This window comes from Vidua macroura, chromosome 1, assembly GCF_024509145.1.
Source record: "Vidua macroura isolate BioBank_ID:100142 chromosome 1, ASM2450914v1, whole genome shotgun sequence".
Lineage (NCBI taxonomy): Eukaryota > Metazoa > Chordata > Aves > Passeriformes > Viduidae > Vidua > Vidua macroura.
The window spans coordinates 127,591,697-127,619,390 of NC_071571.1; the positions used below are offsets into that span (position 1 = coordinate 127,591,697).

General features: G+C 38.3%; 1 protein-coding gene across 3 annotated transcripts in view; it reads left to right on the plus strand.

Moving 5' to 3' along the window:
- Window positions 1–11,590: 11,590 nt before the first annotated feature.
- WWP1 (WW domain containing E3 ubiquitin protein ligase 1) overlaps window positions 11,591–27,694 on the plus strand; it is a 56,459-nt gene continuing 40,355 nt past the window's right edge. For 2 of the 3 annotated variants that reach the window (XM_053982107.1, XM_053982117.1), the window contains exon 1: window positions 11,591–11,712. The gene's annotated coding sequence lies outside the window, so the exon portion shown is untranslated. The remainder of the gene's footprint in view (window positions 11,713–27,694) is intronic. The other variant, XM_053982143.1, reaches the window with a different exon arrangement.

A 27,694-nucleotide genomic window follows, 5' to 3' on the forward strand; every position in this document is an offset into this window, starting at 1 on the left:
GGGCCCTTTCTGTCTCAAAGAGAGCACTGGGTAAAAGCAAACTTAGAAATGTATGCAACTCATGGAAGATATAATACTTGATGTATTTCAACTTAATTAATCTTTCTGGCTTTGAAAGCCTTGTTGGCTTTTGAAAGCTAGATGCTCAGGAATTATACTACCTTGTCAGAGAACTGTATTAGTAAGAAAAAGCACTCTGGCAAAAGCACAGAAAGAAAAAAAATGGAATAAACTAATTTTGGGTTAAAGGAGTAATTAAAAAACAACCCAAGACACCATCGCTGCAAATCTTGGTATTTACATATAGAAGTCTTCATAAAATTGTTAACATTTTATGCCATCAAGTGGATTGCATACATCAGAGAAACTGCAACCAGTCAGTTTACTGGCCAGGTTTAAGTCAGTTCTTTTCCTCAATATGTGAAGGACTGAACTAAGTGGAAAAACGTCCCTACATACTGACTTTGCCTGATCCACTTTACACTTGTACTACAATCTCCTAAGAGTGATTTTCAGAAGTTGGTGGTTTGTTTTGGTTTGTTTTGTTTTGCTTTCTTTTGCTTTTAATCATGAGAGAAAAACAACAACAAGAACAACAACAACAATTTGTCGTTGAATTTTATATGGCAGATTTTGCATTAAACCACACAGAAATACAATGTATTAAACTCAAGTAGACATTTCAGGCCAGCAGTACAGGAAAGCATACCTTTCACAATCAAAGTACTGACAATGCTAAAGGCCAGAAGAGATTTTAATAACTGACCATCGTGGGACAAAGAGCCACTATCTAATTATGAAAAAAATTAAGCTCCTTCACAAAGATCATTTGACTTGAGTCTTCTGATTAAAGCCTGTCTAGCTTAGTCAGTTATGTTTGTTGCAATTAAAAAAAAATCACATTTGCTGCAACTCAATTTTGTTACCAATTATTTATGTGCATGTATTTCAGTATATTAAAAATGACAGTGAAACTTTAGAATCCATATATATCTACACATATATAAAATTTATGCTAGAACTATATGTTCAAACTTTGCTTTTTGAAAGAAAATGCCTTCTCATTCCCATTAGAATGTAACTCAGATTGACTGAAAATGCAATTACAAGTTCTTAGTTGTTGTCCAAGTCTTGTGTTTGCTGTTTGGCCACTGTCAGTGCAGCAGATGCAGCTGCTGAAAAACAAAAGCAATACCTTGGAAACAGCAATGGCTAAGTATGTGGATCACTCTTGCACATAACATTTTAGGAAAAAAAATCCAATTCTGTTCCTACCTAGAGGGTAATGTAATGGAACAAGGATACATTTCCATATGTTTTCAGAAAGCTCAAACTGTTGTTTGGTATAAGTGAACTATTTCAGAATAATTTCTGCAGTATCTATGCCTCAGAAGGGATATTATTTTGCAGAAATATACACACTTTCTTCAGCTATTTTTACCATTTCTCTTTCAAATAGGTCTGATCTCAAACCTTCAGGAGTGTATAAAATGACTCAGATTCAAGGTGACTCACCATTAAAAAAATTACACATGCAAAATCATTTGAGTTCTCACTTTGTTGCTACATTAATATTTTATCCCTCCCATTTCATTGAGTTCCACTTTTGTTAGCTTTTGTTAACTAATTTTCTTTGCATTTTCATAAAATAAATAAGAAAATAAACTAGTATACCAAGAAAAATCAACAAAATTGTTCTGTGACTTTCCTCAATATGGCAAAACTAGCATGCTCCTTAACAAAGTTAGTGTGCTACATCGTGGGAAAGAGGAGAGAAAAATAAAATACTTATATTTGAGAAAGGCAAGTTAACTCTCTCCTCCTAAATCGTGTTTTTATTCATAAAATCATCATTAGGGGACTTGCTATCTCACATTTTTATATTATTATAAATATTCAGAACAAGTTAAAATGTTTTAGCACTTTCAAATAAACTGTTATTTTGCCTAAAGTATCCAGAAACTTCACTGGATATTGCTGGAAACCCATGTTTTTAATATTGTGCTGATTTAAATAGAATAATCAACTCTGTGAAAAGAACTACACCAGTCAATATACCTTTTTCCCCTAGTAATTTTTTTTGAAACAGGGATGAAAACGAGTCATGTTTTTAGGGTTCCAAACCTTTTTTTTTGTAGGTAACACACCTGAAAAAGAACTATACTGGCGTGTATTTCATTGTTGTATGTTGCATATTGTTTCTCCCTCAGGAATAGCTGGAATTGTCAGCAGGAATAATAATGACAATGATAACAATAATGGTTATAATGATACCAATTTGTAATACATTAATATTCTGATTCTGTAATTTTAAAAAATCCATCATCCATCACCTTTCTCCTTTCAACCCTGCTTTCATTTCTCTCTCACCTACAATCCACTAAAGGTAAGAAAACTGATACACAGTACTATTTTATGAAAATAGGAACTATCCCAGAGGCCATATTCATAAAGGAGATGTTTTGTGCACAGTCAGTTCTGTAATTCATCAGTACTTGGTAGAAAGTCGAAGGAGAGTCCTACAGTTTACACACACAGATGTGCAAGATAAGACTCACCCTTTAAAAACACAACTCATTGGAACATATCTCCCACATGTATCTTCCACATACCTTTGCCTGTAGGAATCTCTGCACGTGGAAATTCAGAACCAAGCCTCTTCTTCAAGGTCTTATATCAGACAGAGAAATAACTATGGAAAACCCTGTGTTTTCTAAACTAAAATTCATGGGCTTTTACCCATGGCAGAATCTCATTTCCCTTTGCAATACCTCAAACAGCTGAACAGGAAATACAGACATCGACGTAGCTACATTACATGTGATATTGCCAATATTTTAGTGACCATGTCACAAACTGGTCCACCAAAGCAACGGATATCATCTAATTGAAGGCAGAAGACCAAAAAGAGCACAAAACCAGCTCTACTTCAAACATGGCTTTTGTCACTCCATCAGATTTGTGCTAGAAGTTTTACATATTAAGCTGAATGTGCAGGATGTAGAAGAAAAAGCAATGCATTTTTAAAGGCTTTTAAAGAGCAGCACTACACTGATTTCTACAGTAAACATTGAAATGTTCTGTATTAATATTTAATTGGTTAAAACTCTCCTGTATAAGTCATAAGAAAAATGAAGTTTTAAAACCAGGAATTTAAAAATATTATTACTTCCATCTATGCCTAGAAGATTTTAAATAGCAGATTACATTTACATAAGTATAAATTTTATATTTCATTTCAAAACATACAGCATGCACAAATTGCTAGTGGGATTTTAAGAATGATCTGGCGACAATGTGTCGCAGCTGCATTAAAAGAGAATAATAAGGAAATCAAAAGTGGTAAAGTTAAACATTTCCTAGTTTATTTCCATTATCAGTTTAAACAGTCATGGAAGGAATGGTTTACCAAGATTGCCATGTTCTACCAAGGAGGTGCATTGTCCTAAAACTGAAATGCATTTAACTGCACTAAACACTGGGATTACTCATAAAGAAACCAACAATACTGTGCTGTTTCTTTATGAGTAATCCCAGTGTTTAATGTAGTTACCTGGCCAAAAAAGGACTTTCCCGAGCTGTTAAAACACATGCATGAATTTATATTTTATTACTAGTATACATACAATACTGTGACCTAATTCTTATGTCCAGCTGAGAAAAAGAAGAGGGGATTTTCAGAGACAAAAAAAGTTCTAGGGCTTGAGAAACAAAAAAAAGCCTGCAGGTAAGAATCCAAGAAAGATTAGAAAGGCAGGTCAGGAGAAAGATGAGGTTCAAGATCTTAGTTTTTCCTTAGAATAAAAGAAAGTCATGGCAAGAGTTCTGCACAGAATTTCAATAAGCACACAGTCTATATTAAAGGAAGAGAGAACTCTCAGCTCTTAAATAAGCATGAACACTATACAAACCATTATAATGTTAAGAAAAAAGAGTATATGGCTAAGTCTCAAACATACAAATTTGAAGATTTCAATTTCTTAGTTTTTCTGATTAATGCTCAGAGAAGGTTCAACAAAAGACAAAAACAATTTGACTGGTTCACTTAGGCCATGCTCTGACAAAGGACAAACACAAATTACATTCACTTGATCATTTTCAGTTATGCAACCTAAATAGGGCAGTAAAGGAAAAAGGACATAGGGTTTTTTACAACAACCAAAACCTTGATTCTCTGACTGGGATCTCTAGATCACTACATTTCTCAACCTTTTCAACTGAAGGAGCACTTAACCTCTGTAAGCAAAACAAATTCAAAAGCCATCCTGTGCTTACTGTGCCAAAGTAGTCACAATGGCCTTCTTTTAGAGACAAGTAAAAATAAAAGGTAAAAAAAATTAACCTAATTTTCATTCTCCTCTTCCCTTCTGCTTATATATATGAGAGAATATGGCTGTGCAGGAATGTCTGGTTTTGACTTGCTTTTTGAGCTCCCTTTTGATTTTTATTGACCATCAATTACCCACAGACTATGGGCTGCATAGCATTGCTTTAGGTAGTGCTGCAATTAAATCACATCACCCAGTGAGCACTGGAACTAATGAAGCTTGGTCTCTTAAAGATTTGTTTTTCATGGTTGATTGACTTTGGTGCCTAAGAATGCAAACTCCAGCTGAAGCCTTCTCTTATGGTAGGCATTTATAAGGGTTGGCTGGTTTATTGTTTACTCTCTCCCTACTCCCCATTCTCCAGTGGTTAATAGTGTGCAATTTAATGATGTAGCTTTTCCTTTGTCTGCAGGCCTTCCAGGGAACATTTACAGAAGCTTTCTACTGTAATCTGCCACCTATTTTCTCAAGGAAAAAGAATTTATCAGATTTACTAGACATGTTTGAAGTTGGCCTATGAACTCAAAAAAGTTATTATGGAGATTTAAAGGTAATTGCACAGACTTGGTAAACATGGATCTTCCTTCCATGTGAATTGAGGGTAAAATAACTTGCCATACTCTGATTTTTTTTTTTTCCCAAAGCTCATTGAAAATTTATTGGTGAGAAAAAATACAAAATATTGCCGCTGGAATATGAACAGGAGAAACCAAACTATTTGCCTTCCCTTATTTAAATGCCCTCCCAACTCATGCCTTCCAAACAACCCTATTCTCTTCCATTCTCCACCTCAAGGTAAGCTGCTGTGCTCCCACACTCTTCTGTGATTACCACTTCCACTGGGACTGGAGTCCCTTATTCTCCATTATCTCTATACTCATCTCAGGCACCTAAGCCACATTCAGCTTACTCAATATTAGTGCTCAACCTCAGCCCCGCTTCCAAGCCAGGAGGGCAGACATACTCCAAAAAAGTAACCCAGTACACAACAAGAGACTTCTAACAGTGGCTCAACATTTATCTGCTACAATTTCAAGACAGAAGTGAATTTACATTAATACATTTCAAGCTATTGTCAATGGGAAAACAGTACTTGATTGAAATATAATTACATTTTAGCCATCTTTCAAATACATTACAATATGTTGACATAAAATCAAATGTTTCTGATTTTAGAGAACACCGTGCAGCACCAGACTTAAAAGAAATTACAACACAATCTCATTAGAATATAAAATGAGATGTATTGGTTTGTAAATTTCCCCCCCATACCCCCAAAATAAATCCAGCACTCTGTGCTGCTAAGAGATAGCACAGAAACAACAACCCTTTGACAAGTTGTTTTCATAGTTTTTTAGGATTTGGCACATAAACCTCTAGACTTACAAGAAAAAAGCAATCAATTGATTGCTGATTCACTGATGCCTCAATGATGATTAACAGATCTGAAAAGCTGACAGTATCAAGGTATTGAAATAACTGTATACGTGAACACATTTTGGAAGACATTTGTACAAAAAAAAAGCCCAAACATTTTTTGGAACTGTAGAGAAAAATCAATGAGTTTTAAACCCTCAAGAATTAATTAAGTCCTTAAAAATTTAAAACTTTTGAATTAATAATTTTTGGTCTTGGAAAAATGTGTAGGGAGAAGAATCTCCTTGTAATTCCAAATTTGTAGACAAAGAAACTAATATTGTCTAAATCCAGAGGCAAGCAATTTTATTGATTTATACTAACTGGAGTCAAGTCTTTGCAATTTTTCATTTGAATTTCTTCACAATACTGCTTTAAAGACCTACTCATTTTAATGCAATCAGACACCAAGCTGTTGTGAGGAATCAAGTTAAATTAAGTGTACCCAAGGTGATTACTGTTATATGTTATTTACACTACTACATATACAAAACCCTTATATTACAAACTCGAATATGATTGTGCCAAATATTGCACACAAATAGCAGAATCCATATCTCACACCTTAAATGAGGAGCAACATATGCATACCTCTGACAGATGGAAGGAAATAAATAAATAAGACTAAATAATTGGATGGTGCAGTAACCAAGTTCCTTAACCATTGTGAAACTGGAGACTTTTAATTATATACAGTAAAAAGTGACTAAAGTAGGATTCTACTCTAAGTGCAACATCAAAAAAACCACAAAACAACATAGGGACAAACCCATATCCCTTACTTACCATATAAATAAGATATTTTGTAAGGACAATACATGTTTAAGGTATAAAATTACAGACAAAAGCATGTATGTAAGTCAAACATACACATAACTATAGTCATTCTGCTTTCCGAATATAACACCCATGGAATCTGGGAGAGCAATATGAGAAGACTCTGACCGAATGCCAAAAGTGCAGACATTCAGTTTTTATAGGGAGTGTTTATTGTCCTGGAACAGGAGCCAATATTGTGCATTGAAAAACCATTGATTAAAATGTCTGAACACTGTTGGGAAGCAGAACCAGAAACTGCTGCTCTCAGAAACAGAGCTGCTCTAGCTCATGCTCCCTAGCTGCTGAGTTGTCCGGCATTACCCTGCTGCACTACTTCAGTGTGCCTCTGCAAAGCTCCATAAAGCTGGCACAGGAAGGATAATCCTGGTCCCAAATCAGACAGCACTAATTGGTCACAGCCTGACTTGAAAAGAGAGATTGGTTTGAGTTTAGGAGGGCACAGAACACAGATTGTTTTAGGTTCTGAGTTCTCTAACCATGACACTCTAATGCCTAGTGATCACTGCTACCATGTTTCTTCCTGCTTCTGTCTTCACTGTAACTTCTGTACTCTGTATTGATTTCAGATCTTTTCTGTACTGGATACACCTTTAACCACACTTCCCTGATTTACCCTTCCATGGATCTTAGGTGACATATTACCCACCACCTGGACCCCAAACAAATTAGACATAAGCCAAGCAGTATTTTTTTTACTGCAATGAAGACATCAGGTGCCTGTTGCCAATGCCTACAGACACTGAGTACATCCACTGGCAGACTTGGGTGACTACATCTACAGGGTTTTGTAGCTGTGCTCTTGAAGGTAAAATTTATGTTTTATCTAAACCACAATTCAGGTGCCTAAATGCTTTTTTGAATATGGTCCAAAGAAACTTGTCCAAATTTTTTCTTACACTGCATAAGTTTTGTAATAATAAATCTCCATGTAAAAAACCAAAAAAACCTCAACAATAACCAAGGACATTTTCCCTCTACTCTCATTAGATACATCCCCCTCCGACATTTGGAAATTAGGGCTGAATAAGCAATCAATATAACCATTTGCATTTAAGACTTGTATTATAAAACTTTGCTCATTTCAAACAGAAACAACACCAACTAGTTTTGTGTGCCTTTGCTCAGGTGAAATCAGCTTTCATTGGAGTCTATTAACAGCAGAAACATTTGGTTTCAGCCTCATGTTTTACTACCGCGTTACTGTTAAGGAAGTTGGAACATTACATTTACACTTTTCTACAGAAGTTTTTAAACTATTCTGCAACATTCAGGGATTTTAGTTAAACACAAAGCTTTTGTAAAATGTTAGAGAAATCAAAGACAAACAGAAATGCAAATAGATGGTATTGTACAGTAATTTTATGGGCTGAGAAAGCCATTAATTTGCAATTGTACTGGTTTACTGCCTATTGAGGTCTACAAGAGTTCTCCAGAAGTATAAATTAAGCAAAACTACTGTCACTCAGACTTTCCAATTAAAGGCTAGCAGAGCCTGCTACTACTCCTGTTTGTGCAGCTACAACAGAGAAAGAATTAGTGAAAAGGTAAGATATTATTCCAGCCACTGGATACACTCTAGTCTATTAAAACCTAGATATTGCAATAGCCTGTCTGAAAATCCATGCTTATCAAATGTACATTGTTCAAGTATGCCAGAGAAGATCTATCAAAATCTGAGGATAAACCCAGTATATTCTGGAGTCTGTTTTATAGAGATCTGGTCTGAATCCAAGTTCTCCAAAACTCTCGTTACTTTGTAAAGAGTAAAGGAAAAAAAAAAAAAGTCAGAAATACACAAGGAGATGCTGTTAAAATCTTTCACTAGTATCATAAATTACTATCCCAGGAATATTGTCTATAGAAGGTACTCTTATATTTATTGAAATCTTCATGCAGACCCCTCTTGAAAAATTCCAGCTTTGGTTGATTTGTTTTGGTAAGTTTAGTGGCTTATCAAACCTTACCTGAGGGTACCTGAGGTTAACTTTTCTAAAGGGATAGTGAAGGGGTTAATAAAAACTCTGAATTTCACTCTACAAAGAACAAAGCTTTAAGGTAAGAAGGATACCAGACCTGCATTAATTCCTGCTAGCCTTCAGCACTGTATGATAGAGTCTGTAATCTTGTCTGGCCAAAACAAAGAAGAAAACAAACAAACAAACAAAGGCACTTAGCTGCAAAATGAAGACCACTGTATTTGCACTTTCTCAGGTATAAGTATGCACATAACTCTGTAACTTGAATGTTGTCAGCAAGTTGTCAATGCATGGCTTTTAACCATTAAGTATTTAATACTATCAGGGGACTGGAACGTGAGGTGGCTCTTCTATGAAGACAGGCTGAGAGCATAGGCATTGCTCAGCCTGGAGAACAGAAGGCTCTTGGGAGACCTTATAGCACCTTCTAGTCCCTAAAGAGGCCTACAAGAAAACCAGAGAGGGACGTTTTACCATGTAGATGTAGAGACAGGACAATAGGGAATAGCTTTAGGCTGAAGGATGGTAGGTTTAGATTAGATATTAGGAAGAAATTCTTTACTGTGAGGGTGGTGAGACACTGGAACATGTTGGCTAGAGAAGTTGTGGATGCCCCATCCCTGAAGTGTTCAAGGACAGGTCGGATGGGGCTCTGAGTAAAACCTGGTCTAGTGGAAGGTGTCCCTGCTCATAGCAGGGAAGGTGGGGAACTGGATGAACTTAAAAGGGGCTTTTCAATCTAAACCATTCTATGATTTTATGTTTTCATTACCTACTATTCTAAATGTAGTAAGAAATATTGAAGAGGTTTTATAAGACATTTAAAACCAAACTTGTGGCATTAACAAACTTGCAACATTTTGCATTCATTAGGGTATCAAATGTCTTTTAAGATGGAATGTCACTTGGAATGTCACTGTTCCCCAGAGTGAGACAAATATATGACAAAAATTGTTTTGAAACAGGGAGGAGGGAAGCCAGAGAAGCCCGTAACTTGTCTACAGAGTAATAAGTAACTACACACTTTTCATACTTCATAAAGTGAGAAAGAAAACTTCAAAATTTTACACATATACTAAGAAGTAATGCTCATACTTTCTATGAAGTATCAGCATCAGATTACTCATAATAGTAACAAGCAAAGTTTGGTAGAAGAGAAATTACCATCTTCTGCAAAGACCAGAGATAGAATGTTGCCATGTACACCTTCACCCACCCTTTGCAGCTGGGAATATAATGCTACATCCATTTCAATTAGATTGCTTTACACTAGAAAAATAAACAGCCAGGAAAGTGAGATGGAGCTTATTACCACACTCTGGAAGTGCTACCAAAATATTGTAAAACTGGGTCCTTGTAGTAATCAAGTTCCTCATTTTGGACAATCTCAGAACTAAAGAGGGACTCTAGTTTTCTTTAAATGTAAGTTCTAATTGTTGTAGAGAAAATAGTATATGCTGAATTCTGTAAATCAGATGGATTAACTTGGTTAGCTTGCAATTAGCAACTAGGTTGCTAACTGCATACAGCTCATCTTACTGCCCATGCCAGATTTTGTGAGTGTAGAGCCCATATATTCTATTACATTTGCTGTGTACAGAAGCTCAAGCCATCACAGTTTTCAGTCACTTGTATTACCAGTCAAGAGAAGACCAGTATTTTTTATTCTAGAATACTCTAAGATACTTTTAAAGCCGAACTGTAAATACTGTTTCCTTTGCAAACTCTACTTGGAAACTTTGTTTTCCTGTAGATTTTCTAAGAAGAATGAATAGGTTGGAAAGTAGTACTTTTGAGAGCATTCCTTTTATTTCCTGAAGGAATTTACATGCCCAAATCAGATTGCTGGCCCCCATGTTGTTTTTTAAGAATAATGAAATACCAGACGTTGCTCAAAGTTGCTTCAGGGTCTCATACTGTAAGCTTTTGTTCCTTTCAATTAACAGTACTGCTGGACTTTCTGGGAGAACCACTCAAAGGCCTTGTTTATGCCCGAAAGTTCGTGCTACTGCCTCCACAGCAGTATGTTGTACGGTACGAAGACAAAGCCTCATTAGTCTTCAATGTAAGACACAACTTCAGCTCCACATACTTGTGCATGTAACTACTTTTGGGTTTGTAAATCCACAGGGGAGGCCTGTGGCTCCTGCCAGGGGAAAGCCGGCCCCGCGCCCACGCCGGGGCTGTCGGAGGTGCCGCCGGGCGGCCGGTGTCTCGCCCCGCAGCGGGGCGGCTCTGCGCCGCTGCCGAGGGCTGCGCGGAGCTGCTCTCCTCTGCCTACATCCGTCCGCCCCAGAACGGGAAGGGCTGCGTTACTCAGAGAAGGAGAAGAGGTTCCGCGGTGGAGGACGGGGACCGGCCAGCGGCATCGCGCCGCTCCTGTCACGGCGGCGGCAGAGGCTCCCGGCGGGGCGCAGCAGCCCGCCCCGCCGGCACGGCCGGGGAGGGAGGGCGGGAGGCGGCGGAGGAGACACCCCCCGCCTTTATCGCTCGCACCGCACCGGGGTGTGCTGGCTCTCGGCGCCGCAGAGGAGCCTTGCTGGGGGACAGCGACTTGCAGAAGCCCTTTTTATCCTGCCCCAGCAGGCTCTGTTCCGCGGACCGTGCCCCGGGGACTGCAGCCCGGCCCCGCCTCCCCCGAAGTAGATTCCGTGCTCTCGGCTCTTCTCCCCGCCGCGGCGCCCGACTTGGTTCAGCCCGGGGCAGGCGCTAGGAATAAGCCCTGTCCCCTTTGAAGAGCCTCGGTTCAGGCTCGCTTCTTCCCTCCCACCGCCGCTGCGCACTGCTCGGTCCCGACTGGGCCCTCCCGCCGGGGCGGCTCCAGCGGCTCCGGCTCCAGCTCCACAAGTTCCTGCTGCCCGTGCCCCGGGCGCGCGCACGAGGCTGGCCCGGCCGTCGGGGGCGCCCGGCGGGAGCAGCGGGAGCGGCAGCGGGAGCGGCGGGAGCGGTGCCGGGAGGGGCGGGAGGAGGGCTGTTGTGCGGGAGCCGCCGATGCCGCTGTGAGATGGCATCATTCTGCGCGGCGGCGGCGGCGGAGCGCGGCGCGGAGGGGTGAGGAGCCGCCGCGGCGGCGAGGAAGCGAAGAAGAAGAAGAAGAGAAAGGTGGAAGGAAGGAGAAGGAGGCGGCAGCGGCTGTGAGGCTGCGAGCCACGGTAAGGGCACAAAACAGGCTGTGCCGCAGCCGCTTTGGTTTGCGGTCTGGCCCGTCAGAAACACGGCTGCCGTCCTCGCCGCCGCTCGGCCGTGGGCAGCCAGGGTGGTGGGCGCCGGACGGGTGCGATCTGCCCCTGTCACCGAGGGGCGGGGAGGAGGGGAATGGGCGTGGGGGCTAAAATGGCGAAGGGAGCCGTAGTGAGGTCTCGGTCTCTCCTTTCCGGCACTTCTACTCGTCGCACCCCTCGGGCTTTACTGGCGGGGGGCGGTGGCTGTTGCTTCTCCCCTCCCGATGCCCCACATGGTGTTCGGAGAATTGCTGCTTCCCTGCCGTCTCCCACTCTGGCTCGCGTCTGGACAGGGCTGAGGGCCTCTGAGCCCGCACCTGGCGAGGGGAGGGAGGGTCGGGGCTATGGTGAGCCTGTGTCTCTGTGGGGCCGGGGGAGAGGGAGGGGGAGTTTCGCCGGTGTCCGGTGTCAGGCGAATAACCTTGTTTATTCCCGTCTACGGCCTTTGCGAGGGTGACTGCGGGCTGAGTCGTGACCTGTGTCAACGCTGAGTGGATTGCGAGAGGCTTTAGTGGCCAGGAGTCAGTGAGGCAGCTCCACGGCCAGCCCTGGTTTGCTTATGTGCGGGGTGAAAGCAGAGGAGAAGGATATTGTTACGTTTATGTTCACCTTCCTTTGGTGGAGCCGGGGAGGGAGGAGGTGAGGAGCCGTGTCCCCTCCTCGCTGCGCCGCTGTCGTCCCTCACGGTGCCAGGCACAGGGAACACGAGGTGTTCTCGCTCAGCGCTCAGGTTATAGGTGTCTGCTCGTCTCTCGGGGTCCCTGTGATGGGAGTTTGCCTGAGCAGACTGTGTGAATTGAAGACCTCAAAAGACCTGTTTGTGTCGTTTGTCTTTGTTTATGTTGTTGCAAAACGTTACAACTCAGTGTGTTTATTTACTTGATTTTATTTGTAGTTGTCTTATTTTTGGAATTATACCAATTCTCATCCCAGTTTAACTAGGATGATCTAGTTCCGCTTCCAGATCTATAAATGTTTAAACTGTACATCAAAGAGAGAAAAGGCCTTAACACCATCTAATAATTTTAATGGGAGTTCTTCGATGTTTGGGTGAAACTGTAAAAAAAGGTTGCATTTTTATAGGGCAGCTATGTCGTACACAAAGTAATCATGATGCTGTGCATTGAAAAAAACTGAGGTTATGCAAGTTTACTGGTTTACTATGAGATGCAATCGCTGACTGCAGGTACCTGGGTTATATGGTCATACCTGTAAAAGACAGTATGATCTTCATAGTAATAAGTCTACTCTTAAAATTGGTATACTGGATTAATCTCTGCAATATAGAAACAAAGGGACTAATTTTGACTGTGATAATGCTTTACTAACTTTAACTGGTTGTATATTTTTAAAAAAAATTTCTATACTGCCTTATCTGAGTCTGTGTTGGTCCAAGTCTAAACTGAATAACTATTTCTGGTCGATTTGAGTACTAATAAAGATTAAATAAATTTACTTAGAGAAGAAAATCTGAGAATTTTTCATCCTTTTGAGAAAAATTTTATAGCTGCAAAAGCACAATTTACTTGGATTCATGACAAAGATGCTTTCAAATGGGACAACTAGAAATACTTTTGGTTGATGCTGCTTGTGAACTTGTGGGTTTAGAATCCCTTTATCACCTCTTCAATGTGGATTTTGAGATATATTTTAAAGGTCTAGTCCTGTAAGTGTTTCTAGATTGAGCAGCTTAGTACTATCTGTGGGCTTTCCCCAATGACACTGTAGAATAATTCCCTTAAATACAAAATTATACTTGAAAGCTTGAGAGCTTTGGGACCGATTTATTCTCTTGGTATGGGACACTTTGTTACCAAAAGAATAAGGATTATTTTTGTTTGTAAAATAGTTTTTGTTTGTTGCTAAATATCAGTGAAAAAAGAAACCACTGTAAGTCAGCCAGTATGTTTTTGTTAAAGGGTTTTCAATAAAGTTTAAATAATCATTTTGCCTACAAGTGCTTCTTAAATCACAGGAATACTGATGGAGTTCAAAGCCAACCCCTTTTCTTGAGTCTCCTCCTTGGAAGGAGAAATGTCTGCTAGTTTTACTGCTTTTCATCTTCCTTTTTATCTTTCAGTATGAAGTTGGAAATTTTGATAAGTTGGAATTTCTACCCACTTCCCTGTTGTTTTTCATGAAAGAATGTGTGTGGAGAAAGAGATTCTTTCTGGGTTTTGGACAGGAAAAATCAGGAGTAAGGATCTACAACAGGGAGTTGGTATCACATTCAATTTTTTTGTACTTCGTACTTATGCCATTAAAACATTAGACACCTATAAACTAAGGTTCCATGGTTGGAAATATCATGACCTAAGCCATGTCTGTTAATTGGAAATGGCTTCTCTTTATGCATTTAAAGCAAATACTCATTGTTAGCTTAAAAAAAAAACCCTGCAACCTAAATCCCCCACAAAAACCCACAAGTTCATTTTAGAATTGAGTTGAGATAATGAAGTGTGAAGGCTAGGTGAGGTAATGAATGGAGTGATAACCAAAGTAAGTGCTTGCTGCAAGCTGTCTTTAAGTGATTCTTGTAAATTACTTTTTGCTGTGTTAAAAAGACTGTTCCAAAGGACGGAAAAGGAGTGAAGCTACTGATAAAAATGTCCTATCTTTTTTAGGCAAGCCTTGTACTGCACTTGACTGGTTCTGCAGAGTGTAACATTCACCTGAATTAAAAAAAAAAAAAAAAAAAAAAAAAGAAAAAACTCTTCTGGCTCTGCCAGAAAATCAATTGCATAGTGACTCAAAATCAGAAAAGCTGCTCCAGTGTGCCTGTAATAAAGTATGTAAACCGGGGCAGGATTCCCCAGTTTCTATGGTAGTGTCATATTAGCAAAAATCCTGTTATTTTTCCTGTCCTTGCGAAACTTGTAAACCAGAACTGCTGAACTCTTCCTTTGAATTCTGAGTTATGCAATACATAGTGACACTCTTCTATATTCTTAGGTCTGTGTCCCAATGCTGGCAGTAAGAGCTGGTTACATCCAGGTCCTTCTTTCAAAGTTTGTTGCCATTGCATTAGTACTTTCTTTGTTGGTGTTCATTCAGATTTACTGTAGTATGCTGGAGTTCTTCTGTGATTACATAAGTAAGCCATAGGTAAGGATCATTGGAAATACTGGAGGTGTCACCACTGTTTTCTTGAAGAACAGTAATATAGCTGGAAAGAGAAATCTCTACTTATCAGCAGGAGTTGGGAGTGTCCAGAAGAGGCATTCCAAAGGCTTGTAAAAAAGAAGTCTTAAGAGAGGTGCACCTTCTTTCCCCCCTGCCCTGCCACTCTCCCCTGTAGAACACTGACATGGCACAGTTTTTGCTGAAATTTACTATGATACCTTTTAGAGAGAGTAAGAGGGAGTTTTTAGTTTTAATTGCTTTTTGTACGTGAAAAACTCTTAATTACTGCTGCTTGCGATATGTATGTGCTGTGTTTGAGGACCTGCTAGTTCAATCAGAAGCGTATTTAAGTTTAGCTCTGTTTTCCAAGTGTAGTGTTGCTTTAGAGAGAAACACTGGAGATTCCAAGGAAGCCGTCAGCTGTCAGAGTGGTTATAGGATGTCAGAATTGTTTACAGGGGAGAGTCCTAGTTTTGTTTTTTTTTTTTTTTTTAAATTTCTTAGCATTGCAGGGAAAGTATATCAGGAAAACATTTTAGGTTGCTTTTACATATAGGTCTACTAATTATTGCACATATAGTAAGAAGCAATTAGTCATTGCAGGTTTACAGGACTGTTCTGCCGTAGTTCTGTAGCAACCTATGTATGACAAAGAAACAAATATATTTTGATTCCCTCTCCCTTCAGTCAGTGTTGAGGACTGTGTAAATTGTTAATCTAATGAATAGTTTGATAATTCAGTACTATTAAAAAAATCACTTTTAAAATCTTGTTAAAAGAGAGTATGGCTTTGGATTTAACTTATAAATTCTATGGATTTTGAAGAGTCAACTGAAATTTACTGAACTGGTTGTGTTACTTTATAATGGCTTTTGACTAAAATAAAGTCATCAATAAAATTGGAGTGAAGGCAGATTACGTTCTTCGGTTTTTATTAAGCACCATTTTTCTTTCCATTGGATTATCTTAGATATGCCTATGTTCTGCTTTAAATGGCTATCATCTGAGCATACTTAAATGTAAGCAGTTCAAAACCTGAATACTTTTTTCCCAATAAAATTACCTGTTACACAATAGGACAATCTCTTGATTTGTCTTATGTGTAAATAAATGGCATTGAGAATGCAAATGCATATTAGTAACTGACCACTCAAGTAGTTCAAACAGCATAGAATTACTCCCATCTCCTTCGATTCCATTAGGATTTTAAGCTTATTTTGCAGGATGTTGTCTTGAAGATAGACGAAAGCAATTAAAAAACTGATGAGAAGAGGAAGTCGGATTCTAAAGATAAGCAGCAAAATAATTCTTGTTTATGCATTTAAGTGTCTTCACCTTGCAGCCTGAAGTGGGCAGAGGAGAGCTCCCTTCTGTGCTGCTGTGAGCACAGAGAGCAGTAAACAGGATACTCTGCACACATTTCTCATTACTGGGGTTTTTAACCCAGATCTTTTGCTATAAGATCTGAATGGAGCTGGAGGTTATCAGAAGAATCCTTTCAAAAAGGAAGCAACTAAAAATTTTTATTTGTTCCTCATATAGGTGGGTGAAAAATACAAGAGGACTTTGGATTGTATGTGCATTTCAAGGTAGCCAGAAGTTTCTCAGTATAAATCAAATCAAATAGGTTGTAGTTTTAGAATGGGCTAAAGTAAACAGGAAAGATAAAGTTGATAATCTGTAAAATTGCACAATATGGTTTGGCATCAGAATTGAAAAAATAACACATATCCAGTTTTGAAACATAGTGCTGTGGTAGTTCTTGAGAAATTCAGAAAAACTTTTGTTTGTTTTTTTATAAGGATGAAGTAAAACTGCTGAACAGATCATGATATCTTAGTCTTGAAAGCTGACCTTGTTTTTATTAACTGGTGTACCAAATTACATACACAATTCTCTTTTGTATTTCCTAGCATCTGTGATGACATAAAATTATGTTTGTAAATATAACAATTAAAAAGCAAAATAAAATATAAGAGGAAAGCTCAATAGAAGATGAATAGTAATAGGATTGGAAAACTTCCCTTTTCTCCTCAGGTTAGAAGTGTGGAAGCTGCTTCTTCTTAAATTTCAGTTCCCTTTTTTCCTGCATTCTTGGCACAATTTATTTTCCACTTCCAGCTATCTTCGTACAGTGTTATCTTTTTAAAAAACTATCACTTTTCTTACTTAGTAGCTGAAAAGATTCTGAGCTTAAAAAAAAAAAAAAAAAAGAAAGAAAAAGAAGATGTATTTTGACTTCAAGATGCCAGTTACAAGGACAGGAAAAAATGAGTTACTATTGAAAATCTAGTGGAAGACTGATATCTGTATGTCATTCCAAAATAAAATAAATCCCTGGCTGAATGTCTTGCAAGAGATTGCTGAGAAAATGTTGTCATGGGATAGTGAATTAAGCTGCATTTTTAAGGGAGTAGCTATGGGAAAGAAAACTATTTGGAATCTTAGTTCATAACATGAAAAGTCTTCTAATGAACTGACAAAATCTTTAGGTAGTGAAATTATTTATTGAGTAGTGAAAGTTGAACCTTCAGATGGAAATAACAGTGGGTAGTATAATATTTGGTGATTCGTACATTTTTTGTGTTAACGTAGAAGACCTAATGTGTGTTGGGAAGAGCAGCTACAACTATTCCTCAAAATGAGGTGTAATGAAGTATTTGGTAACAAAACCAAACATAGTTAAGAATTGTTTTACAGAAATGTCCCATCAGGAATGGAGTAAAAATCTAAATGTTGGAATGTGTTCAGAATATAACATATATGAGCTTACACGCTATTTTTATATTACTTACATAAGCATATTTGTTACTATTCTATAGAAAATGGTTTTGGGAATCTGCTCGATATTTTACAAATGAACTGTTGGGTTTCTTTGATGTTTGTATTCAGTGTTTGATCAGGAAAATATAACTGATTGAGAGAAAACTGTCGGAGTAGTACAGCTTCTGTGCAAATAAAATGAAAAATGTTGTTAATTTTTAGTATTAAAAAAAAAGTGAAGAGAGGCCTCTATCAGAAGCCCACAGAACCCTAAATATTAAATATATTAAATATAGCTTTCAGCCCATGCTTTTAATCCTGTGTCATACAACTAAGCAAAGAGGTGTTAGAGCACACTTTGAAAAGTTGTGGAGGGTAGTCTATCAAGAAGTAATTCTTACACAGTTTGGTTGAGATTGACTGATGTATGATTCAAAATAAGGAATAAACAGATAAGGAGAAAATCCATTGTTAAGAAATAGGGATTTTAATAAAAAAGACCATATAGATTGTACTTTAGTACATGAACTAAATGCATTTTAAAATACTTTCAAAGAGCAAGTTAGTCTAGACTGCCCACTGTAGCCTTTTTTTTTTTTTTTGTTACAGTTTGTTTATGTTTTGTTTTGGTTTTTTTTTGAATATAACTGTCAGGGACAGCCTACTTTCAGAGTTGGTTGCTGTTCTTGTCTCTTTTGTATAAATCTATCATGCTGGTTGCTTCAGTTTCAAAGCTTTAAAGGCTATAAGAAATCAAAAATGATTAAATAAATCTTTATTAGCAGAGACATATACTTTGGGCTTATTTTCCTGCATATTTGGACATCTTGTATTTCAGTCCCTCCCTTATAACAGAGGGGAACTAAGAACATTTTTCCAGATGTTTAGTGACACTCCACAGCTTAAAAACTGGTGTTTCTAAAGGTTGATATAGAAGATGTAGGAATAGACTAAAGAATAAAACAGACAATGTCATCATGTCACTGTTTCTGTGCACAGTGCATTCCTAGCTTGAATGAATGTTTTGTGTATTTGTTCAACTTTTCCATGTTCTGCCCTGTCTTGAAGTTCTACAATACAACTGGGGAAGGCACAAGAAAGGACAGCAAGAGGAGGAGAGATTCATACGGATGAAGACTTAGAGAATGACTAAGCATTTTTAATGCTCTTTAGGCCTGTGTGTTGACCATATCCTGCAAATGTATATTTTGTGGGTAAAGGATGATGGAGATGCTTGTCTTTCCTTTAATATCAACCCTCATAAGTCCCTTGAAAATCAACCTGAATTAGGGAATAACTTTGACATCCTTCAGTGGGAAGCTGGTCTTTTCTGTGCACTTTTTGTAGCCACCTGGTTTCAAGGCAGTTTTGTTCTCAAGAATAAGCTGTTAATCATTTTAAGTTTTATACCTTAGACTTCAGCTTTTCTCTAGAAAGGATACTGACCTTCATGAGAGTGTGTTTTCATTCACTGTTGCTTTTGTAATGATGTGTTAAACTTAATATGCAGGGTATTATTGTGGTTCAGTATTGGCCCTTGAGAAGTCAAACTTTGGGCCCTTCTGGTAAGACCTCTGTTTTATTAATTTTCTTGTTCTCAACTTGTGATTTTTTTTTGTAGTTAAATTTTGGAATCAGATTAGCTCAGACTAAAATTGGATTGGAAAATAATTAGCAGAAACAGGCAACTCTTTGTTTTAAGATGTGAGAATTATTCATCAGCTTAAAGCCTTGGTAAGGATCAGGTTGAGTTCTCTAGCACTGTAGAGACAGAAGGGCTATTTTTGAAAAGTAAATGCTTGGCTGAATGCTCTCAGGTAGCACTAGGTAAGATTAGTGCAGTCTGTGACTGGAAGTAGGGCAGACATGTTTTAGTGTTTTAACACTGCTGAGATTGACAGCTGGAAAGAGCCTTGCATAGCACTTTTAAAAAATCAAATATTCAGAGAAAAGAGAGTGAGAACATGCAGTGAATTCTACTTATACCTCTTTGAGCTATTTTTTGAGATAAAGTTACTGGTGAGAGGTGGATCGCATCAAATGAAGTACTGACAAAAATTGTGCAAAACCCTTTCTGCCACTTTCTCATAACACTAAGTAGGCTTCTCTTCCCCTCTTTGAATTGCTGTTTTTTTGTGACTTACCAAAACAATGGGGAGAGTGGGAAACTATTTTGTGGAGCAGTAATAATGTATTTCCCATTATTGGTATTCCTTAGTCACCTTTTTTTATGTCCCATAAAAGCATAGTGGGGGGGATGTAACAGTAACAGCAGCACTCTTGGTTAACATCTTTAAAGTTGTTCCATGTTTGCTAATTTTGCTATGGCTGCAGTTGAGATGTGTTTACACCAGCTAAAGCTATCGTAATTAATAAGGTGGTGCTGACAGACACAAATTCCTGCGAGTGGATTTTATAAGCTATCTGGGCACTCTTGGTATGTGCTCAGGCTCTCTGCCTGTTCAGAAGCTCATACTTCTCCGTTTTCCATGTGGTGAAAATAGGTTACCTATGTAGTTCAGTAGGGAAGTACCTGTATACCTTTACCTAGGGGTTAAAGTTTTCTGTTTGCAGTGTAGGTACACTAAAATCTGCCCATATTTTAACGATCTATCTTAATATATTGCTTTATTGCTCTTGATGCAAGTCTGATGAGCAATAATTTAGGATTCTCCATAACAGAAGACAACCCTGAAAGGCTTATGTAGCTAGCATATTACATGTTCTGGCAGATATGAGAATCATTCAGCTAAATATTAGAATTAAGGAGAAAATATTCTTCCCTGATTTCTTGACATATGTGTTGGCCTTTAACTATCATTGTTCTCTTCAAGAAACCTGGAAGTTGTTTACTCTGTTTGTTTCACCGTGTGTGTTTTTTTATCTATGACACACAGAGGAGGTGTTGTGGTATTTTTCATTATTTGGCATTGTGGTAGGACCTAGAAGCATCATTGTGATTAAGATTCACAAGCAATGCTTACTGTAAATATTTTGCTGTAAATTGCTCTGTAGCAGTGGAGCTAGGTTCCATACAGACTTTTCTTACAGTTACTATTCTTTGCTTCGTGTGCTGTTCTAGACCCTTCTTACTTGTAATAAAAAAGGCATTATGCACTGTTGCAGCTCAGACTGATTTAGAGCTTTCTGTGGTGTTCGTGTAGCTTTTAAGTCAGGCAGCGTAGAGAGCTTGAACTCATGCTGCAGCCTTTGCTCAGCGAGCACATGAAATTGTGTCTCTTTGTTACGCTATTGAACTTTGTGAAACTCATGGGTTGTTTCAGAAGATATTACTTCTCAGTTTATTTTAACTGGATCTGGTGGTGAACAGATTAACTTAGAGGGAAGGAGATGAAAGTAAGAGGGGGAAGAGGCAGGTGGACAGTATGAATCATGCATGTGATGTTTGGTTGGGAAAACAAGGCTAAAAAGGTCCAAGTATAAGGCAGAACAGGACAGGCAGATGTGTGCAGTGGAATCATAGTCATTTGTCTGAGCCTCTTGCATAACACTCAGAAATACAGCTTTTGGTAAGCTTCTGTAATGGTACTATATTTTTTCTTAGACCCTTATATGAGGCTGGTAATATATTATAGATAATGCACAGATCAGTTCTGCAGCATTTGTAACAATGGTCAGTAGCATTTGTATGGTCATTTGTAGCAATGTACTTGAAAAAAATGCAGAAAATACTGTTTGTATATAGCTTGCTCTCTGTATCAATAGGAGTAGATGAAGATTTGGTTTCTGAGGTGGAGGGGTAGAAAATGCATATAGCTTGGCTTAAGAAGGATAAATACAATAATATTTATATCAGACCCAGTGTGAAGAATGTTAGAATTTATCCAAAGGAGGAATAGAGAGCATGACTTATGAGGAGCAGCTCAGGATACCATGTCTGCTCAACTTGGAGAAGATGAAATTTAGAGGTGACGTCATCGCTGTCTACAACTCCCTTATGACAGGGAACAGATAAAGAGGTGCTGATCTTCTGGTGTCCAGTGATAGGAGGTGAGGGAATTGCTTAAAACTGTTTTGGTTTGGTTGGTTATTAAAAAATTCTCTGCTGAATCATGGAATGGCGTATGTTGGAAAGGATCTCAAAAGTGGGGTCAAGCACTGGAACAAGCTCCCCAGGGAATTGGTCATGGCCCCAAGCTGTCAGTTTGCAAGAATAAAATAGAGTACAGTATTTCAAGTGGCAGGGACCTACAGTGATCATCTGATCATCTAGTCCACCTGCCTGAGCAGTTCAGGGCTGACAGCAAGGTAAACTATGTTGTTAAGGGCACTGTCTGAATGTCTCTTAAACACTGACAGGCCTGGGTAATAGAGCACCTCTCTAAGAAACCTGTTACTGTGTTTGACCACCTTCTCAGTGAAGAAATACTTTCTTATGTCAGGTTTGAACTTCCCCTGACTCAACGTTGAAGCATTCCTACATGTCCTGTCACTAAATGACCTGGAGAGGAGATTAGTGCCTCCCTCCCCAGTTTCCGGTCAGCAGACTTGCTACTGGTACATTCAACTCCAATATCCAGATCATTGATATAAATATTGAACAGGACTGGCCCTGGAACTGAGCCTTGAGGAATAGCACTGGGACAGGTCACCAGTCAGATGTAGTCCCATTTGGTACAACCCTTTGAGCTCTGCCCTTCAGACAGTACTTCACTGAGCATACCATGAACCTGCTCATCCCACAGTTGGGCACTTTGTCTGGAAGGATGTTGTGAGGAACAGTATCAAAAGCCTTGCTAAAATCCAGTACTATTATCTGCCACCTTCCCTTCATTCACAAGGTCAGTGGCCTTATCCTAGAAGGATATAAAATTAAACAGGATCATTTCATGATTACAGCTGCCAAGACAGCAACCTACTGTCACATCCCCTACGAGTCCTTCTGTATTCACAAATAGCAAGTCTGGGAGGGCATCTTTTCTAGTTGGCTCACTGAGTACCTGTGACAAGAAGTTACCTCCTACAGCCTTCAAGAATTTTCAAGACTTCCTCATCACAGTGGTATGGTTCTCCTGATTGATATTAATTGAAATCTTTTATAAGGGCAAGGGCTACAAATTCATGGGTTTCCCTAAATTGCCTTGAGAATAATTTGTAAATGATTATACCCTGGCTGGGGTATCAGTTGTAGACACCCACTGCAACAACTCCTTTTCTTCCATACCCCTAATCCTCCCTCAGGGGCTCTCAATTATATCATCACTAACTGTAAGGCTGTGCAATCAAACCCTTGCTCCCAAACAGAGCAATTCCTCCACCTTGCCTGCTCTGCCCATTGCTCCTGAACAGCCTGTTACACTCCATCCCAGTGCTCCAGCCATGGGACTCATCCACCCAAGTGTTACAAACACCAGTAATATCACAGCCCTGGGAACTGACCAGTCCATCCTGTTCAGGAAGCATTCTGACAGTGCTCTGAGATACTTTTCGCTTTATGTTAAAAGATGTTTAACTTTTATGTTGCACTGTGTGGAGTCAGGAGTTGGATAGGATGATCCTCAGGGGTTTCTTCCATCTCAGGATGTCCTGTGTTTTAAGAAGAGTTACAGTTTGCTTTCCAGTTCAGTTCTCTGTCTGCTGCAGGGTTGGCAACTTGGAACTTAGTAACAAAATATTTACAATGTATCAGGGACATTGAAGTATCTCTGGAGAAGTGTTGGTTTACTGTCAGGAAAAACTAGTGCTTTGTCTCATTGTCAAGGCCTCATAAACCTTGGAGGAGGAGAGTGCTGAAGCTGAAATTCTACTTCTGTGAAAGCAGATGCTAAGGAAGCCACTACTCTATCTATACCCACCAGTATGTACTGTGGCCTTGGCAAAAAGATGAGAAGTTAAATGCTTCTATATCCCTGACTGTTCTGACTGGTCTGAAGATTTACTCCCAAAAGTATGTTGATGAAAACAGAAAGCATGAGAATATTCTCATAGTTTTCTTTTAATTTGATTTGTTGGAGTACTAATTAACAAATTTGGGTCCTTTTCCAGACTTCTCAAGTAATTCTTTTTTTTTTTGGGGAATGCTTGTAAGCTGTTCTTAGATAAAGGAGTGAGGGATATGTAAGTTGAAGATGGTTTTGGTAGTACTATTGAATTTTAAGTGGAGAAGCAAAGTATTCTGCTGGCAGAAGGTACCTGGGGGTCCTGGTGGACATGAAGTTGAACATGATGCAGCAAAATGTCATGGGGGCAAAGAGGGTGACTGGTTCCTGGGCTGCATTAGACAAAGAATCTCCGTCATGTTGAAGGAGGTGGTCCTTCCATTTTATTGAGCACTGGTGATGAGGCCACACCTGGAATGCTGTGCCCAGAACTGGGCTACTCAGTACAAAGGAGACATGGATGTGCTGGAGAGAGTTTAATTCAAGGCCATCAAGATAATTAAGGCACTGGAACACCTCTTTTTAAAAAAAAAAAAAAAAAAAAAAGTTTCCAATATTCACTATTAGCATAGCATATGTCCTACAGTTACAGATGTTTTGAACAGTACATTTTACTGTCCTTTCAGGTTTCAGGTCTGTTTGTATAGATAATATTTATGTGCCCGATGGAACAGTTTTTTTTTTTTTTTAACATACACATTTTAAACTCATCAATACCTAAGGAATTGGAAAAACTATTAGTAAGAAGTAAGTACTAAAGGGATCTGAAGGAATCTTATGATCTTGATGAGTAGCTAACTATTCTGTTAAATAGTTTCAAGTTGTTAGCTTTGCATTTTTATAAACTATCCTAGATTTTTATTTAAGGTAGAGACCTGCATTTCAGTCCATCAGTATTTGTCTGACTCAAGTTTAGCAGTAGGTTGTTGCTCAACAAATGATGGTCTTTACTACAACCCTGTCCTAGAAGTCCTGTCACTGTGTGTTTCCATTGTGTGAGAAGTAAAATCAGTGCTCTTAGCATTATTTTATATGATCAGGAAAAAACTGATTTCCATTCCTAGTATTTTCTAAGCTATCGAACAATTACTTAAGCTACTATTTATAATACTTTTACAAATGGTATCTCATAGGTGAGGAGACTGTTCAGTACTACTCACTGCATCTTACAAATTCGCTGGCTAATTATTAAACTTACTCTATGATTCTGAATACATTTAGTACCATCGTTTCATTCACTTTGAGCATAGAACTATTGCTTAAATTGTTTTCACAGGGATTTTGAAACTTAATAATTTTTCCTTCATTGAGCATACCATCACATAAGTTAGGATTTGTAATGTTTCAGGTTCTTTAGCTTAATGCATAATTTTAAGACATAGGTAGAAGACCTGATTGTAAGCATGCATGCTACTTTGTTCCATTCTTAAATATTTTTCATTTTGTAGCATATGGCCTTCATGTGTTCTTTTGTGTTGAATAATTAAAATGTCTCCCAGAAAAATTTTAAATTATGTAGGTATAAAATGCAAAGACAAGAACATACATAGGACTGAAGTTTAAAGGTAGTAAAGGTGAAAACAACAAAAAGAAAGAGGTTTAAAAAACAGGAAGTGTTTAAATTCATGCAGATGAAAAGGTATGGGAATTGGCTGCTTAGCGCAAAAACAGAGTACCAGAAGGTGTGGAACTTGGTTTAGTCTGTGAAAAAAAAAAAACAACATTTCAGTGTCATATAAACAGATCTATTAAGTTAACTTGAAAGAATCCAAGAATTTCAGGTTAAGACATCCAGATTAGAAATCAAAGGTTAGAGCTGTTTGTGTAATTTGGACTTCGCTTTTCTCTCATATGTCTAGCAGGAGTCACACATTGTAGCACTCTTTACTGGGCTTTGCCACTGAACCATTTCTTTCAATGTATCGGTAAGAATGACAAAAAACCCACCTGCTACTTAATGGTGCTTCATTATTCCATAGTTCTTGTTCAATTCATTTACTTAATTTCAATTAACTGAAGCTTGTTAAGGCTTTTATTTGACATAGAAAAAAAATCTCTTCAATGTTTTTGCAACTTCTAATTTTAAGTGGGACTTACTGCCTGCTTAACTATTACAATATCTTTGTTTACAGCTATGTATACGCTTTTTAAAGTCCTTGCTAGCTAGAAAGATGTGTAATGCGAAATAATTAAAACAACAGTATAGCTAGGCAATATTTTCTTTTTCTTAAATTTTGTTCTTATGTTCAAACAATTTTGGTTCCTTAAGAGTGTGTGTAACAGAGTGCATATGTGAAAGAGTTCTTCTAAGTGGCTGAAGTATGTCAAGGTACCATTTTGCCAGCTTTACAAGTATTTTAAGTTCTGGCATTCTATTGAAAGGAATCAAACCAGCAGATATTTTCATTAAGTGTATAAGATGTCCATGAATATAGCTTTTTACTGGAAGCTAATATTCACAGGAATAAGGTTGTTTTTTCTTCCCCCCCTTCCCCCATACACCAATTAATTGCTGATTAATTAAAGCTAATACCTTAGCATTAGCTTAGATTAATTAAAGCTAATACCTACATGATGTCTTGTCTGTATCCCTAGTCCATTGTACCTAAATCAAAATTTGTATTGGGCTTCACTGTATATTCCTGGTTACTGTATATTTGTTCAATAAATAGAGTAGAACTGTGGACATTCTGAATTGGCCTGAAATAGTAAATCTTAGAGGAAGAGAACATCTCAAATGGAGGAAGAGAGATGATATTTTTGTGAAGAACACATTAATTTTGTCTTCAACGTGAAGCAAATGTTCAGTGGTTCTCAGAAGGCCCTACTGGGGTTTGTGGAAGACATCTCTTACTGATAAATATTTCCATTGCTTCTTAAAGTGGCATTTGGTTTGTGGTAAGTTTTGTGGCATTTGAGGAAAGAAAAATTTAAGTTCTCTATTTGCCTATGTGTAAATATTACTGTAGTTTTAACTTTTGATGATTAGAGCTATCCATATAGGGAATGCCAAGTCTTAGATATTTTTTTTTGTTAGTGTTGTAGAGGGCAAGATGAATTGTAGAAATTACTCTACTGTCCTGCTCAGTGTAAGAAAGGCCAACACATTTTTGGGTCTACAGATACTTCTCTAGATCTATTTCAGATCTGGCTTCTCTTTGTGCAGATCGAATTACTGAGGTTGAAAGTTTCCTATGGCAAAAGGAGAAATCCTTCATTTTTAAAATTATAATAGAGTTACTGGTTCTCTCTGGAAGTAATACAGTTTTGGTTCTTTTTTTCAAAAAACCCAGTTAATTAGACATATGTTCAATTAGCTGTGACAAAATCATCAGCCTTTTTAATGTTGATAAATAGTGAAATGGACTTTTCAATCAGAATTGTGTTGAATAAAAATTCTGGATTTTGAAAGTCTTAATGGAAAAAAAAATATTAAGAAACTTACTTTCATCTGACCTAAGAAAAGACATTTTTTCCTTTTTTTTTCTTCTTATTTTTACATCAAGAAACTTGCTTCTGACCCTATACTTGCTGATTTTCATCAGTGTGGTAACTCCCTTCTCACCACCCCAGCCTTGTTTCTTTGGTGGAAGAAGAGCACCTGGAGGCAAGACTAGAAGTGCGGATGATTTTCTATGCTACCCAACAAAGTGGAACAACTGTCTTTTCCTGAAAGATGCTCACACAGGGTTGCTTTGTCACCCTGCATGCTCTACCATGGGCAGAGTTTCCCTAGAATCTTTCCTTCCTATACCTCACATTCAGAAGATCAGAACAGCTACAGTACAGAAATTCTCACACCTACAGCCTCCTGAAATCACTGTTCACTTCTCTAACCTTTAGCATTAATTGATCTTCTTACATTAATGAATTAAAGTGGGAAAAAAATTAACTGTTTTCTTTGATGGGATTTTTCATATGTTATGAAATGATACCACAGGTAATTGGACCGTACTATCTTGGTACTTTTGTTTGTCTTGTTCCTAGCTTGATTCATATGATTAAGGAAATGGTTTTCTCTCTTGGTGGTGTACTCTTTTATACCTGAGTGCCTTCATTGATGCTTCATTAAGTATCTCCTCAATTACTGGTTCACAGCATCAGGCAATCTATAAACGTGTGTTTGC